General features: G+C 41.0%; 1 protein-coding gene across 18 annotated transcripts in view; it reads right to left on the reverse strand.

Moving 5' to 3' along the window:
- TSPAN4 (tetraspanin 4) overlaps positions 1 to 16,926 on the reverse strand; it is a 469,335-nt gene that overhangs the window by 264,825 nt on the left and 187,584 nt on the right. For 2 of the 18 annotated variants that reach the window (XM_072863720.1, XM_072863721.1), the window contains exon 4: positions 520 to 657. The exons of the other annotated variants lie outside the window; for them this stretch is intronic. The gene's annotated coding sequence lies outside the window, so the exon portion shown is untranslated. The remainder of the gene's footprint in view (positions 1 to 519; positions 658 to 16,926) is intronic. 18 annotated transcript variants of the gene reach the window in all.

Below are 16,926 nucleotides of genomic sequence, written 5' to 3' on the forward strand. Positions count from 1 at the left end.
CCAAAGAGTGGTGGTGAATGGAGTTTACTCCAGTTGGTGGCCGGTCACAAGCGGTGTTCCCCAGGGCTCAGTACTGGGGCCAGTTCTGTTTAATATCTTTATCAATGATCTGGATAAGGGGATCAAGTGCACCCTCAGTAAGTTTGCAGATGACACCAAGTTGGACAGGAGTGTTGGTGTGCTTGATGGTAGAAAAGCTCTACAGAGGGATCTGGACAGGCTGGATTGATGGGCTGAGCCCAATTGTATGAGGTTCAACAAGGCCAAGTGCTGGGTCCTGCACTTGGGTCACAACAAGCCCATGCAATGCTACAGGCTTGGGGAAGAGTGGCTGGAGAGCTGCCTGGTGGAAAAGGACCTGGGAGTGGCCTCCAGGAGAAGCCAGTGCACCTTCAACTTCTGCTAAACTGGTCCAGATTGTTCAGGTTAAGCACAATTTAGCTAATAGATTCCCAGCTGCAGCCTACTGGTATCTCATGTCCACCTCTGAACAGGGAACACAAACATGCTCTGACTCACCAGGGTGCACAGGCTTCTTGCTCCACAAACATCACAGCAGCAAGGGCCACCCAGCAGGAAAACGTGAAGAACCAGCTTTCTCAGGAGACAAGCTTCCCACTTCTTTATTCCCACAAACAATAAAAGTCGCTGATAAATCTGAGGAAAATGGTCAGAGTTCTGCATTAAATACAGCCTGGTATGTAATTAGCAAAGTGAGAGAAAGCATTCAAAACCAAATGTATTCAAATCAGCTCAGCCACCTCCAGCAATGTTCCAGCAAGAAGTATGTAGAGCAAGGCCTGGCCTTCTTTTCAGCCTAGATGATTCAAGGTTTCCAGTGTTTCTAGAAGTGCAAATTTCCCTTGACAGCCATAAATTCATTTAAAGAGTGATGACAATTAAAGAAACATAATCTGTCATACTGCAGGGTTTTATTTTACTTGATAATGCGTTGATATATATATATACACAAGAATGAAAAGCATATTTTGACATTTAAAGCTATCCTAGCTTATCTGTGCCACACAGCCCAAGCTGTCAGGAGAAATGTGGGAGTGCTGCAAAGTTTTTAGATAACAACAACTTCTAATTAAGAGATGAAGTTGAATTTTTACCGAATTAGAGCACACACAGCTTCTCTCACACAAACACAAAAATGAAAAACATTTGGCTAACACTCGTTTTTCTGGCCAGTCACTTCCCCAAAGCTGCAACTGTGACTGACTGCAGGCTTTTCTTCTCCAGGACAACAGTGTACTTTGAAGGCTAAAGCATCAGTCTGAGATTCAGATGATTATGATTCAAACCCTGGCTCTGACACAAGCCACTTCTCTCTAACTTTGGGTAAATCATTTAACTGACACTTATTCTGCTTCCAATCTAATCTGTAAAGTCAGGATAATCCTATTTCCTTTTCTTACACTTTCGGAATAGGGTAGGATAGTTCGGATACCAGAAATTATCTTGGGCAGCACATAGATCTCTGGAGGCTAATTTCACCATCCACAAAGGGTAACTGACATTTTTTGAAGCTGCCTGTGCTTCTGTGGACTTCTAGTGATGCTCATTCTCCTCACCTGCTAAGATGTCCATCATGAATGGATGGCTCTAATCTTAAGAATTATCAACGTACATATTAATACCCTTACCAAACTTGTATGAAACTTCTGTAGGAGGAAACTGTGGATCTTTCTTCCAAGGTACATTCTCCAAGGATACAAGATGGAGGAGGAACATGGTTCCGTAATATGGATTAGAGACCATGCACTACAACCACATTTCTTAAACTGGAAGCATGATGCATGTGTCTGATGATAGTATGATAAGGGGAACATTTGAAATGCATCAAGATAATCCCATGCCTGTACAGCTGCAAGAATATAATGGCTGGCAAGGATAGTTATCACTTGCCTGACCCCCTCAGACAGCATCTGCAGGATCCTGCACAGCTATGAACCATTCCACTCCCTGCAATGGGAAGGAGAAAAATATTGCTACCTGTGGTCATGTCAACATGACATGTGGTCATTCATGTCATGAATATTCCTGTCAGCTATGATCATCTCCACTAGCAGTTTAGTTAGTGGGGGAAGTACAAACAGTTCTTCAGGTTATTTGCTGCACAATGGAGTAATGAGAGGGGGAAAGCAACTACAGCCACATCCTCCTCCTCTCCCTTTTTTCTCTCCTTCTTTCTCAGCGGTGGAAGAGACAGAAAAGTAGTTGCTCCCTCCCTTTGCTCTTTCTCTCCTTTCCTTACCTCTTTTGTATCACCTGAGAACAGCTGGTTGTATATATAAATAAGAGTGAGGTCAAAGCTGTTACAAAAAGATTGATTTGACCTAGAAATGTTTTGAGAAATACTGTGTAACCAAGATGCCTCTGGAAAGTACCAGGGAAGACCAAAAGACATTCATAATGGCTCTTTCCCATAGGGACACCTACAAGGAAAACATTTCCTTTGCCCCCCGTCTCTCCCCTCATTCTGAAAACCAGAGGTGTGATGCACATCTTGATATTAAAAGGGTGAACAAGTGGTATGTTTCAGTCCCAAGAGATTGTCAGCATATAGAATAAAGAGGAGGAGTCACAACCACACCAAATGCCTAATTACTAGGGGATTGATTTCCCTATATAAAGGAAGAGAGACTTTCTCCAAAGCAATTCCCTCCTAGAATTTATATGGACATTGGCAACTTCTGCAGCCTCACCCACAAAGTACATAATTTTTGTCACAGGGGATTCTGTGGGGGGGTTTTTTGTTTGTTTGTTTGTTTGTTTGTTTTTACGGATGACATTTACTGATACTTATACCTTACAGTGTTAAAAAATAGTTTGGGTTTCAAGCCACAGTACAAGAGAGGTGCAGGGATTAGGGTTTGAAATGCATGCTTCAGTACTTGCAATAAACTGAGTCCTTAATTAGGTGGTTCACAAGGCTTAGGATGCTGGCAGAAACCCCCTAAAGGAATTAAATAGCACTATAGGAAATTCATCCGTCAGTTGTTCTGCTATTTGTCCAAGGGCACTATGAGGCTGTCCTGAGTCCCTGCTCCTTCATTAACTTCCCTGTGCTGCAACTTACACCTTAATTATGCACATATAAATGTCTGTGAGGCCATGTGATAAACTAGGTCACTTAAAGATCAAAAGACGCCTTCCCTTTTCTGCCATGTTTCTGACTCTCCATCATTTCGATGTTCTAGTTTCATGCTGCAGCCCCATTTACAGTCACATTGACACAATTGGTAGGGCAGCAAACAGCAGTGTAGGGCAAGTAAGTGCTCAGGTTGGACTCTTTGCTGATACCAGTATTTATCACAGCTTTTAGAATTCAGAGTTGTCTGAAGCCACCTGGATACAGTAACACTTTCATAAATCAGGAGCCACAGTCTAACTTGTAGACAGTGATTTCATCCTATGGCAACTGTACAGCATTTTCAGGAGAGATTATTTTCACCTCACAAACTCTGCAGCCAGAGAAGATAAAGCTTAGAAAAGGTCTGGACAGTGATGGCAGCATGTAAAGAAGTCTTCCCTTGTCTCTCTTTAAGCTAGCAGAAAGTAACAAAGCTCTCTTTTGTCAGCCTTGGGTTGTCTCATTGCAAATTAGCTCTCATGAAGAGAGAAGCAAGACAAAATACCCATGGAGGGATGGGGTGGATTTATTTTTACAATGGCTTTTGTTCCATGCAGCAATATGGAAATGCAAGATAAGGGTTTCTATTACCCAGAGGCTATGGGGTACATTGCTCTTGGAGCACGTGTGTAAGTCCCATTAACGCTAACAGGCGCTGAGTATACTCAGCAAGAGCAGAACAGAGTCACTGCATTTTCACAGTGGTGTTTATGGACAGGAAACATTTGCTATCTACTTGTCTTCCAACAACTTCAGGGACAGTCCATTACTGCATTTGCTTGGAGAAAATAAAATGGAACAGAAACACAGGTGCTAATTAGCTGAAACCATTCACATTATACCATCATTCAACAAGTCCCCATCTGTATCAGTATTAATGCAATGCTGCAGTTGGCCCATCTGAACGCAGCAAGCTGACAGCAAGGAAGAGGTGATGAAAATTTTTGTTAAATCTCTGCAAAACATACCTTAAAAAGGACAACAGCAGCAAAAGAAGTAATCTAGCTTGTACCAGTGATACTGCACAAGGGAGTGCAAAACTGGCTGAGAAGAACATGAGGAGCACGTGTCTCCGGGGGCACAGGACAAGCATTCTCAGCTAAGGCACGAACGCATGCCTAAGATACCAGAAAGGCACAGAATAATTCCTAGATGGTTAAGAGCTTCATGTGGCATTTGCAGCAGCTTAGCCTGTCCCATGCAATATTTGATGCATGACATCAGGAAGACACTGCTCTCACCCTGCTTTAGCCCTCAGGATCTCACGTACATGTCATTATGCCTTCCAAATGCCAGAATAAATGTCTTTTAAATGCACCCAGAGTTAGACATACATTCACTTAAACAGATCATGAAAAATAGTCAAACTTATAGGGCCAAGTTCGCATTAAATGTGCATTGTAGACCATAGGGTTACATGACTAGTCCAATGTGACTGTCTCATTTACAGTTCAAGTCATTAATTTTCTTGTTCAAGGAATCATTCACTGATGACTGCATGAAAAGGGTCTCCTCCTCTAACCAACTCTGTTTATGAGGGTGATCTCTTCTTGTTCTCAGACCTCCCCTGCAACCAACCTTCTCTCCTTCTAGTTCTTCCTTTCATAATACCAATAAACTTCAAATATGCTTTAGTCCCTCCCACCTTCAAAAATCCATGCCAAAACACATAAGCCACTCTGAGATCACTACAATAATTATCTAGCATTCCTTTCAAACTAATCCAGCCTAGAAACATCTTGTTTATGCTCTTACAGTCAACAGGAATGACTTCTAACAATACCTTTACAACTTCTTAGTTAGGCCCTTCAGTAGCTTTGGCCATGCTCCTGCTCTTGTGCTGTTTCTTTTCACAGCTTCGGAGATACCATTCCCTGAATCCTTCTCCTAGTTCTCCAAGTGGTCCCTCAGTGTGTTCTCTACTGAACTCTCCTCATGCTCTACTGAAAGAAAACTTTCCATTTTCTTCTGTAGTTCCATTGGCCTCTGTCCTTTTTGTTCCTTCTCTTTCCCTTCCACATTTAATCTCATTTGCAAACACAAATTCAGCTATACTGATGACTTACAAAATGACACATCTTCTGTTCAAATGGGAATCTCAGCTTGTTTTCTTATATTTTTATGTGTGTGTTTAGCAATTACCATGAACTCATCGTGGCTAAAGCAGATATCTTAATTTTCTCCCGAAGACTCTCCTAACCATTATCTTCTTTCCTCATGACTTGTGAAAAATAACAGCATCTTCCTGTTGCACCAGCCCATAACTTGAATATCATCTTCATCTTGGAGCTCGCTCTTGATTCTTGTATCTTGTATCTAAGCTATACCTCAGCATCGCAGATTGTTTCCACATAGTGTCGCTAATGGGCCATCCATAGCATCCTCTCATCTGCAGAGATAAAACTCTCTTGACAAATGCAATCTTGTTCCACAACTATTTATCCAAAATGCTGCTTTAAAGGCCATTTTCCTAAACCATCCCTTTGGCAACATTATTACTTTCTATGCAAGCCCCTGATCATTCCCTTCTCTCTTTCACATCAATAATAAGTTACGTATCATCGCTAAGTTTTCCACCGTTTACCCACAAGTCTCTCTCACCTCTTCTTCAATATCAAAAGATCAATTTCTACCTCTGTTGTAGCCCCAGGGATTCTATCAGCTCTAGTCCAGAGTTTGAAAATGCTTTATACCCCATGGGTAGCTTCTAGCTCCACTGAAGTCTGTGGAATGCAGGGGCCAAGATTTTGTCTTACAAATAATTTCTGAAATCAGTGAAATTATTTGCAGTATGTAAAGTTAAGCATGTGCCTCAGGCAAGGTCTACTTCAAAAATGGTTTGCTGGTATCATTATGCAAGTACAACCCATCTTGGCACAACTGAAGCAGCTAATTCTATCCTAGGCACAGCCTACAGCAATGACATTGTCTTTTGTTGGTATGATTTATATTAGTGTGTAGAATTTAAAAAAAAAAGTCAAACAACTCTTTTCAGCAAAAGGATTTCTGGCAATAGAAATGCAACTGTGTTAAGGCTGCTATTAGTATAGAAGAGTTCTAATAAACAAGCAAACAAACAAATCACAACAAAACTCACTCAATCCAAGAAACCTTTCTGACATAATCTCATCTAAGCTTTTTCTAGGAGTGGGACATGGGTATGAAAAAAACAGCCAAATGATAAAATCTACACCAAACATACATGTGTATGATCCATATATATGCAGATATATAGAGATCGATCTAAAAAATACATAGTTTTTCTTGAAAAGTATTTATTTCTACTGCTTAGGTTGAAAAAATGACAGCCCAAGGAAAAAACCCATATAGCTTCAGTGTAGACTGTGATTCTTCATACTATTGCAGAAACACATGTAAATCAGGACATTAAAAGATACATCTTGGATTAAAGGACTGCTTAGACATGACATCATCCTTTGGCTTCTCCTGAGACTATATGGAAGAGTGATGATAACACTTAATGCTTATTGCCAGAATTACTCTTACAGATAAAGCATCAGTGAGGGTATATATGATATAGAAGTGTCTAATTCATCAGTTAGACACCAGCATTAGATCTCTACAATGCCAAGGATATGAAAAGAAGTCACAGTGGTTTTATATTACTCTAATGTTAGAAGTTTTAAATACAAAATATTGTCATTGATGGACCAAAAATACCAAACTTAATGCTCACACTAAAAGTTTAGCACTGAGTTGGTAAGTAGGACCACTATGCTTGTTTCCATTATGTTACACTTATTTTACAGCACTGCATTGTTACTGATTTCATTAGAATTACGTTAGTATAAAACTTTTATAATGTACTAAAAGCATGAGAATATATTTATTTTTTTCCTGGCTAAACTGAGAAATCATTGGGAGACAATAAATATGGACCATCTTGCCATCATTTTTGCAGCTACTTTTAAAAATCAGAGCTCCTCTGTAGAAGCACTTCCTCTGCCTACTAAAATCTTCAGTCTGCACATAAACCAGTGTAGTTGTTGAACCTGCAAGAAACATTTTGCATCATATGTACAAGGCAGTGGGAGGGACAGAGAAACTATAGAATTATGTACTGCTCTGAAACCAAAAGCATTGCTGGTACACTCTTCAAAGGAGCAGAAATCTGAGGTTTCTGGAAGTGAGACAATAATATAACTAAATGTAGATCAGCATCTCCTAATGAAAACTCAGGAAACAGATGTTGCTGATAGCACATTCACAGCATTTGGTGCTTTTTAATGAATGTAGGACACGAGTGGCAAAGTGTGTGTGTATTTCTATAGCATTGTTTTTCTGAGGGGCTTTGCAGTTACTTATTGTCTGATATTTATCTTATTCCTACAGAGAAGCTCTGCTTAATGTTAGTCAAAGTTGCTTTGTTCTACTTTAATAGCATTTTTGATGTTGTTGAAAGGCTGGCAAATACACATTTATGTTCACTAAATGCATATCTGTTTCTTTACCTACATTAATGGAAAGTTTATCTATTCTTCCATTCTTCTTCCACAATTCATTGTAAATACTCAAGGCTTCAACAATTACTGTACAGCCCTTAAGTCCAGTACACACAAAAGGAGGGTGCTCTACCCCACAGGAGTCTAGGAATAACTCTATATACTTTACAGAGGACAATCTTCATTGCAGCAATTCACAAAGCTTTACAAACACCCATGAAGTTCAGTGACTCTGTTTATTAACATTTTAAGACAGAAGAAAGGAGTTACAACTGATGCAAGGGAACAAGCCCTAGCTCTCAGCTTCTCAAGCAATGGATCAGACCAGCTCCTAGAAATGATTAGCTCCATTTATTCTGCAAAGCCCAATGCGGATGCACATTAGAAAATCAAGAGGATTTGTATGGCCTTGTGGCCATACAAAGACATTAAAGAACCTCCTTTATTTCACTGCAATTGCTTTATGTCTGCATAAAAACCATATCACTTAACTTTACGTGCCTCTTCCTGGATTTGTAAGTACCCTAGCAGCTGTAGGCTGACACTCTCTTCCTCTAGAATGTATGCTAAAGGCAGAAACACCCTGAGACAAATAACCCAACAGGGGCTAACTTGTGCCTGGATAAATATATACATCCCATCCAGCACGAAGAGCTTATTCCTTTCCTAACTTTCACTCACACTCCCCCATACATATCTTTTTATCGTGACTCCTGAAAGCCATGCTCTGCAACTGCCTCCTTTGCTCAGATCTCTTCTGTTATGGTGGATAACAGTAACAGCACTGTTACTCCCAAATCCAGCACGCTCCAGGCGCATAACAGGAGGAAATTTTTGAAATACGTCCCAGGGGACATCACCAGTGAGCACAGCATGACTAATTACAGTGATTATACTAATGGCAGAAGATTATCTCATTGGAACAACAGGACATTTGCCACATCCTACCCACAGGGAAAGACCCACTTCCTATCCCCTGGGCTGCTGTTTACCTGCCCTACACAGCTTGTGCCCTGGCACTTCTGCCTGCAAGCGTTCTTGCAGCTGCTTCCCCAGCAGACAGAAGAACAGAAGACAGAAGAACCCCTGCGAGGCCAGGGTGCTGCAAGACAGGCTATTGAGTAGGTTGCAATTGTCAGATGTGTCATCTGCAGAAAGGTGTTGAACCAGCATCTCCTCTGAAACTCCATGGAAGACCCACTGAAGCCCCAGCAGGATACAGTACAACATTGGTAAATGGAATTAAGCACATTTGCTTCTTCTGCCACACGCTTCCCTGTACATTCCCTATATGTAGCTATCTTCCCGGCTCCTCTTGGGTGGACATGCTGCTTTCAAATGTTTCTTCTGCTCCAGGCAGTCAGCCTCTCCTATTTCCACCTGAGCCCAGCCTTGCAAAAAACTTTTTAAATATAAAGGCTTCCCTAAACATCCACTCCCCCTCGACTTTCCTTCTTTTTCACCATCTTGCTCCCATCCCGATTTCTTCCTTTACTCTGCCTGGATCTCTGTGAATCTCTCTCTGACTTATCCCAGTTATCGCACATGTCATGGGCTGTCTCATGCTCACCTACTCCTTTGAAGTCAGACAATGGCTAAACTAAATATCTGTGTCTAACATCTTCTAATGCCCTCTGGCACTTACAATTAGTAGGAGAAATGCATGTTTAGTATTGGCCAGCTCCCAAATGGTGGTAAGGCAATTGTGTTCAAATCAAAACTATTGGGTCTGATAAAGCTTCATCTGCCCACTCAGCCACCTTTTTTCTTACTGATATGCTGTGTCCACACACAGGTCCCTCTGGGATTTTCCTTCTTTCCTTGATGAATCTCAGCTTTCTGATGGTTTATTATTTTCCCTGATACAAATGACTGACTGACTCTGCCCCACTGGGTAGTTTCCCATTCCAATACATGACACTGCTCACAGCTTCCACATGAGCCCCAGTCTTTTGATGCGAGTCTGAGACCTGCTTTCAGCGCATCAGTGCACTTAGTCTCATTCTTCCCATTTCTATAATAAATGCAAGTGCAACAGCTACAGAAGGGTTTTACGGCTTTGCTTTGTAGTCTCACTTTAGCAGCGTGCTAACTTTGCATGTTGACTCTGTTTATTTTCTTCCAACCCAGCATGAAGAGTCATGAGTAAAAGTGAAATTATACATTCCCAGAGGGACTTTCTTTTGCTTATTACTTCCCTCTTTTAATGCATTTATTAGAGCTCCTGAATTAACAGTGGCAGATGCAGGCGAATAAAGAAAATTTTAATTTTGCAGATAATAATGGATTACAATACATTAACATTATTGTAAAACCCACAAAGTGGAAGCACTCAAGGGATGTAGGAGCAATTAATGTAGTTAGTTTATTTACCTAACTCTGACACACTGCTAGTGCATTCAGAAGCAACTGGAATTGTTTTTACACAGGCAGAGCTATAAGTTTCTTCAATATCACAGACAAATATCCTGCTCAGGATTCAGGGATATTCTGTACCAGTTACAAATAATCTCTGTTTATTACATGCTTTTATCATTCTAAAACAAGAATTTTCAGGAAGAAATAAGCTAAAGGTAGGCATAGATGTCTGCTCAAGTTAAAATAGATATATATAACAGAAGTGTGTAATTACGGGGGCGGGGGGGGGGGGAATCCAAACACTTAAAACCAAAGCCCAACCACCATTAGGGTTTGGCTTTTTCAGCAGTAGTGGAAAAATTAGTAAATGCCTCATTTAAATGCAATGTTGATGTGTAACTCACAGAGCTGCCTCCTGCGTATTTCCAATACTGATCAAAAGCCCTAACTCCTGCGCTTTGAACACAGCCACAGCCTATGCATTGGAAACAAAAGTACCCAGCAGCACTGAGTGTCCAGTTCTGTTTTATCTTAAGTGGCAACCACCATCTGAAAGACAAGGCATCTTTATAACTACCAAAATTAAGCTATTCCAAAACATGAGATTCACATGCACGTGGAATTTAGCATGTCCAAATGAAGGCAACAATGATGCTGAAGATTTAGAGTCCTTTGTTGCAATCGGAACGGGTTAAACTAACTTCAAGTCCAGCCAAACGGCCTCTGTTGATAGGTGAAGGGATGAATATGCCATCCCGTACTAGCAATGTACACACTGGGAACTAATTTCTAACAAAACTCCAAAACTTCAGCTGGTAAAAATAAATTAGCAAAAAAAATCAAGCCTCTCCAGCAGTAAAAAAGACAAACCATCTCCAGTTGTGACGAGAGAGATACATGTCTTGATGGATTTATTACGGAATTCAGTTGATCTGAGAAAATGGTGAAACTGAAGTCTGGCAAAATGGCCACATGAAACCCTTGGATGTCTTGAGAATGACAAGGTACAGCAGAAACCTCCAGCAGCTGCAGTCACTAGCAGCACCTTCTTCTGACCAGCATGAATGGCTGCCATTAGGCACAGTAACTCCAGCAGCAACTAGACACTCTGGAGTAAAACCAGGCAAAAGTAGGCTTGAATGGCAATGTTCTCATTGAGTGTTGGGCAAGAAGTCGGGAGGCGACATAGCCGGGACAGGTGACCCCAAGTGACCAAAGGGATATCCCATACCCCATGATGTCGTGCTCAGCAATAAAAGCTCAGGGAAAGGAGGATGAAGGAGGGTCATTTGCTGTTACGGTGTTTGTCTTCCCAAGTAAGCACTATGTTTGCTGAGGCCTGCCTGCCTATAGGAAGTGGCTAAACATCTGCCTGCCAATGGGAAGTAGTGAATAAATTCCTTATTTCGCTTTGCTTGCACACAGAGCTTTGCTTCGCTTATTAAACTGATCTTTTTCTCACTTTTGCTCTTCCAATTCTCTCCCCCATCCTGCTGGGGGGGCAGCAGGCAGTGAGCAATCGGCTGGTGGGTGTTTAGTTGCTGGCCGGGGTCCATCCACCACACATTCCTGCTGTGTAGTATATGTAATTGGACTTCAATGAACAATACAAATTGAATTGACTGGATTTTTTCTTGTAATAAAAGATCGTGGACACACACACAAAAATGTATTTAAAATATTCCCATTAATCTGCCCACTCTTTCCATCTGCTTTCCTTACTGTGAATGTTGCACCTCTTGTTTTACTTCCTACTACGAGTTGATAGTTTGTTATAATACTCTGAGCCTGGTTCAAATTGATTGATTTTCATTGCTGGATGCTACAGTGAAACTATGAAATCTCCTTTATTTCTGTTTTAGTGCTCATATAGAGCTAGCTGGAAATTACTTTAATTTTATTTTTAGCTCTCTTTCATTTATATTATTCTACTTTCTATTCAGAGGCTGTGCTACATAGTCTGAGTTGAAATGCAAAAAGAGAAAAGTCTCCATTTTTTCAGCTCAACCAATTAAATAAGAAGAAATCCAAACATTTGTTTTAGGCAAAGGAATAAGGAAATCTCATCCACATCCCAGTTTCACACACCATATCACTACTCCTCATTACATCAAAGGGAGTTTTTCCCATTGGTCTTAAAATTGCTGCTACTATTCTAACCAGATACAATTTTCCCTTTTCCTTTTTCAGAAGTGCCTTAAATGTACGATTTTCAGAAACAAGTACAGCAGTAATATGCCTCTCTATTCTTCATGCACAGTTTCAAACAGTTTACAGGGTTCAACTTTCGAAAGTGCTACTTCCTTTCCCTTAGAAAATTGGGTCTCATTAAAAAGATTCAGGCCAAGCACCAAAATAGCTAGATTTAAAAAAAAAAAAATCTTATCTTTGATGCCCTCAATGACATTTGTTAATTCCACAAAATGTCTACCTGCAACTTTACATACTGCAGTATCTTCATAAAACTGATACTAACTGACTTTGGAAACCCAGCATTAACACTTATAATTCACATAGCTCATTCAAAACTCTTATCCAGTGAGAATATTTTCATTATTTTAAAACTGTTTTTATAATGACTGGCCCATGGCAGCCTGAGACTGAAATTTTATTTCCAACTTACATTTTTCCTCCCATAAAAGGTGCCTGCAAATGTATCAGCCAAGTTGCTCATTAGAACTCAGCTCCTGTATCATAACAGAGTTTAACGAACAAGCAGAACTGAGCCAGTGTTTCAGTGTTTTAATACCAAAATAAAAAACAGGAATAAAAACAGATTTAATGGTAACTCTGTGCACTACCTCATACAAAAGTATTAAACCAACTGGACCAGACTTCCTACTGTAGTTATATAGCCACGTAAGACACTGGGGAAAGCTAAAATTTAAGGCAGCAAGGCCAGTTAGTAGAGCAGGGTCAGCTGATGTAACTTGCCATCCATTACATGGGTTTAACCTCCATGAAGTCAGCAGGTGAGTGTCAGAAGTGACTCCAAAAAGTCACTCCAGTATTATTTACTGGTGTTATTTTTGTCACTTGCCTATTCCTACATAAGCACCATCTCTTGGCTATGATGAAATTCTGGCACATCCATTTGCAGCTTCCCCTGTTCTTGCCAATGCTCTGGCACCTCTGAGTGGATACAGAGGCAGAATGTAAGACTGAGATGATCTCGTCCTGCTGTTGAACATTTAGCTCTGCAATTCCAGTAATAAAACTGCTGAAGTGTTAAGCCACTTCCATGATCTTCTGTTAACCTAATGCGAGGTCGTGTAATGACTTGATCTGTACCAGCCACCTCAATCCTTGCTGAAGAACACGGAGACTTCTTCCCAGAGAAAACAAATTTTGGTTTCTTCATCATTTATTGATGTATGGGTGAATAAGGACAAAGATATTCAGCAGTATTTCTCTCAGCCATAATGTAAGAAGGAGCTAAAAAGTGAAAACATGCAATGCAAAAAAAGTCAATCATGCAAGGCACTTATGAGTGCCATAGTCATCCTTCCTCAGTGTATTCTTGCTGTTGCCCCTGTGTTAAAAGCTCTCAATCTTGAGATATATATTTTTTAATTTATTTTTTTTTAAAGAGTGGAAGTGGAAGGACAAAATATTTGTGCAGGATGTAAACAGATTTTGGATGAAAATGAAATACATCCCTTGTAATCAGGAACAGAGAAGAGCTTTCCAGCAGATAGCTCAGTAATTAAGCTGATGCAAATAAGTTTTCTCTGAAAATTCCATCTTTACACATATTCTTAAAGTTTTACCTTTCTCCCATAGGAGATGAGTAAATCCTGCTGACTTCTGTGAGGGAAGGCCAAAGTTTGCAGTAGTTAACATAGCTGCACTTTGTTCCCTAGGAATATGAAACTGTCACTCTCTTTAGAAAAGCTGCATTCAAAATGAGTAATCAGAAGTGCAGAAGTCCTGGTTATTGTCCCATAACATTAAATACAGTGAAATCACAACACAGTCATGTATTACACACTACAGAGCCTGACATTTTCACTGCTAATGTCACCTACAGCTTAAGGCTTTTTTCTCCATAAATCAAGCAGGATTTTTTTTTCTCCCTTCAAAAACAAGTCTAAGGGCTATATTTCACAAAACAATGCCATAGTTGTCACACACTAACCACATTCATTTATTAAAAAAGAGAAGATTCTTTGGTCCCTAAGCAAAAAGCTGATCCTGAGCCACATGCATCTCCCCCCTCAAAAATGACTTTGTGCTTATTCAACTCTTTTTCTGGGCTGGGATTTCTTTTTACTTCTAGAACACTGCTAATTTAAAAAAAAAAAAAAAAAAACCCAAACTAAAAGAAACACCAAACAAAAACACCAAACAAACAAACACGCAAACCAACAACCACCTGAATAATCCTGAAAAAACTTATTTCCCCCTTAATTTTGGATCTCTCTTTATTTCTGTTTTTTTCTTTAAAATAAATTGTTACACAAAACTGATGACCAGTTGAGAAATTATTTATTTTCCCCAAAGCAAGCAAAGGGTGATTAAGGTGTAATGATTCTCCAGCTCCCAGCTGACACCATCTCTGTTAGACTCCTCCACATATCAATAAGCTTGGGTTTACAAGGCATGGAGGTGTTTTCACATTTCAGTCCAATTCGTGCAGATCTTTGCACAGATCTTCCTTTACCTTTGTCATTGCACTAAAATCACTGGATTTTTAGCCAATATCAAGACATACAGTAGAGCAAACAATGAACTATAACTCTCTAGAAAATGGACATTAAAATAAATATTGATGGAGGAGGAAAGGGGAGAGTACAGGGTTTTCTCAGAAACATTTGCTGAACATACAGGATTAAAATGGCTCAAAAGATACCTTCCTCCAAGAAGCACCTTGGTCTCTCATGTCTCTGCGTTACACTCAGTCAGGACACAGGCCTGGACAATTCGTTTACTGTTTCCTCTGGCATAGCCTTCACACGTGCTTATGGTTTTGAAGACGATTGCCCAGCTGCTGTAAGGTATTTGGGTGACTCTCCAGACAAACAGCATGTTTCAAGGATTAAAGCACTAGACTGCATTCTCTCAAACCATAGCTCATTTGGTGACTGTGCACATTGCCTCATTACTTTTGTTTTCTTTTCCCATTTTTTACCATCTTAATCGTGTTTCAAAAACCAGACAGGGTGAATCTCCTGTCATCTAACTTCTGATGTCCAGTCTAAGCTTTCCCCCGCTATTCCCCTTCCTCTTGTCAGCACTGAGAAATAAGCACCTTTCAGACAATTCATCTGATCTGTTCTTGATACTGTCTGTAAGAGGAGAGAGATAACATCCGACGGGTATAGAACAGAATACACTATTTCAGTTGGAAGGGACCTACAGTGATCATCTAGTCCAACTACCTGACCAATTCAGGGCTCACCAGAAGTTAAAGCATGTTGTTAAGGGCATTAGCCAAATGCCTCTTAAACACTGACAGGCTTGGGGCATCAACCACTTCTCTAGGAAGCCTGTTCCAGTGTTTGACCACCCTCTCTGTAAAGAAATGCTTCTTAACGTCCAGTCTGAAACTCCCCTGATGCAGCTTTGAACCATTCCTATGTGTCCTGTCACTGGATACCAGGGAGAAGAGATCAGCACCTCTCTCACCACTTCCACTCCTCAGAAAGCTGTAAAGAGCAATGAGGTTGCCCCTCAGCCTCCTTTTCTCCAAACTAGACAAGCCCAAAGCCCATACGACATGCCTTCCAGCCCTTTCACCAGCTTTGTTGCCCTCCTCTGGACGCATTCAAGTACCTTTACATCCTTCTTAAATTGTGGGGCCCAGAACTGCACACAGTACTCAAGGTGAGGCCACACCAACACTGAATACAGTGGGATAATCGCCTCTTTTGACTGGCTGGTTATACTGTGCCTGATATACCCCAGGATGCGGTTTGCCCTCTTGGCCAGGGCACACTGCTGACTCATATTGAGCCTGCTGCCAGCCAGCACCCCCAGATCCCTTTCTGCAGGGCTGCTCTCAAGCCTCTCCTCTCCCAGTTTATACTTGTGCCCAGCATTACTCCATCCTAGGTGCAGAATCCGGTATTTGGACTTGTTAAATTTCACCTCATTGATCACAGCCCAATGCTCCAATCTATCTAGATCCCTCTGCAAGGCCTCCTGTCCCTCAAGAGAGTCAAGAGCACCTCCCACTTTGGTATCATCAGCAAACTTGCTAATGGTGCATTCAACTCCTGCATCCAGATCATTGATAAATATATTGAACAGAACTGGCCCTAGAATTGAACCCTGAGGAACACCACTGGTGACTGGTCACCAGTCAGATGTAGCCCCATTCACTACAACCCTTTGAGCTCTGCCCTTCAGCCAGTTCTTCACCCACTGCACTGTGAACCTGCTCATCCCACAGTTGGACAACTTGTCCAGAAGGATGCTGTGAAGGACAGCATCAAAAGCCTTACTAAAATCCAGAAAAATTACATCCACCGCCTTCCCTTCATCCACTAGGTGGGTGACCTTATCATAGAAGGATATCAAATTAAACAGGACTTTCTTTTTGTGAACCCATGTTGACTGTGCCTTTAAATGCCTTTCAATAGTATGCAGTATAATCTTCATAATTTTTCCAGGAATTGAGGTTAGACTAACAGGCCTGTAGTTCCCTGGGTCTTCCCTCACGCCCTTTTTGTAGATTGGAATAACATTGGCTTCCAGTCAGCAGGGACCTCCTCAGACTCCCAAGACCTTTGGTAGGTGATCAAGAGGGGCTCTGCTGTAACATCCACTAGCTCCTTCTGTACTCTGGGATGAATCCCATCAGGCCCCATGGACTTGCAAACATTCAGCTGATAGAGCTGGTCCCTTACAATTTCAGTGCCCACAAATGGAAAGTCACTGTTCCCACACTCGTGGTCCTCTGATTCAGGGGACTGGGCAGCCCAAGGTCTGTCAGTATTATTAAAGACTGAGGCAAAAAATGCA

This window comes from Ciconia boyciana, chromosome 6 (assembly GCF_034638445.1).
Source record: "Ciconia boyciana chromosome 6, ASM3463844v1, whole genome shotgun sequence".
In the NCBI taxonomy this organism is placed as follows: domain Eukaryota; kingdom Metazoa; phylum Chordata; class Aves; order Ciconiiformes; family Ciconiidae; genus Ciconia; species Ciconia boyciana.